Here is an 810-nt window from a genome sequence, read left to right on the forward strand (position 1 = left end):
TCAGGCAGGTTTCAGGTCTCCAACACATGATCATCCATCTAGAGAAGGACTCGTGTTCTGTCCACTGCATCCTGTCTTCCCTTCATAGTAGAGGACGGATATCCTTCTCCACTGTGGTCACATTTGGGAGGGATTGCTTTGTGGGGAGTGGAGGCATGGTGTAACAATGCTTTGTGTATGAAGACAGCAAGCTATTTTCTCTTCTGGACTCTGTGATCTGTATCATGGTTTGATTGGCTAGAAGCCAGTGTCAAGCGAAATTCCTACCCTATCCCACCTCCCCTTGGAATACAGAGGTCATTTTGTGGTACTAATTGTGCATTTCTGTATTAACTCCATTCCTGTCTCCATTGTATGCTGCTATCCATACCTTTCTACTTTCCCGTTCTCTCCTACACCTAGTTTATCAGAGCAGTTCTGGAATACAGCAAGTTATAAATAATTAAAATATAATTAAATTGCCTGGGCCTAGGGTGGAATTTGAGAGCTTTGCTTTGCTCTTCTCTGCTGCTGAGGGGCAAGCTTTCCTGTTGCTCTCCTGACTTCCACTCACTTGACATTCCCTAGGACCTCGGCAGTTTTTGCTCCTGGGTTTGCCATCCAGGCTGACTTGTGCAGAGCATACAGGACAGGCTTGGTTTAGGTTCTCCCCGAATCTTTGATAGTAACCTTGGTCTAAGGAGCCTGAGCGTCTTTTCCCCTGAACTCATACTTGAGTCATTTCACAGGTTTGTCTTGCCTTTCTTGTCTTCATAAATTGTAATTGCTTCTTTTGTCTTAGACACAGAGGTACAAGGAAGAGTTAAGAGC

Source organism: Dipodomys merriami, unplaced genomic scaffold (assembly GCF_024711535.1).
Source record: "Dipodomys merriami isolate MVZ:Mamm:240054 unplaced genomic scaffold, mDipMer1.0.p SCAF_842, whole genome shotgun sequence".
Lineage (NCBI taxonomy): Eukaryota > Metazoa > Chordata > Mammalia > Rodentia > Heteromyidae > Dipodomys > Dipodomys merriami.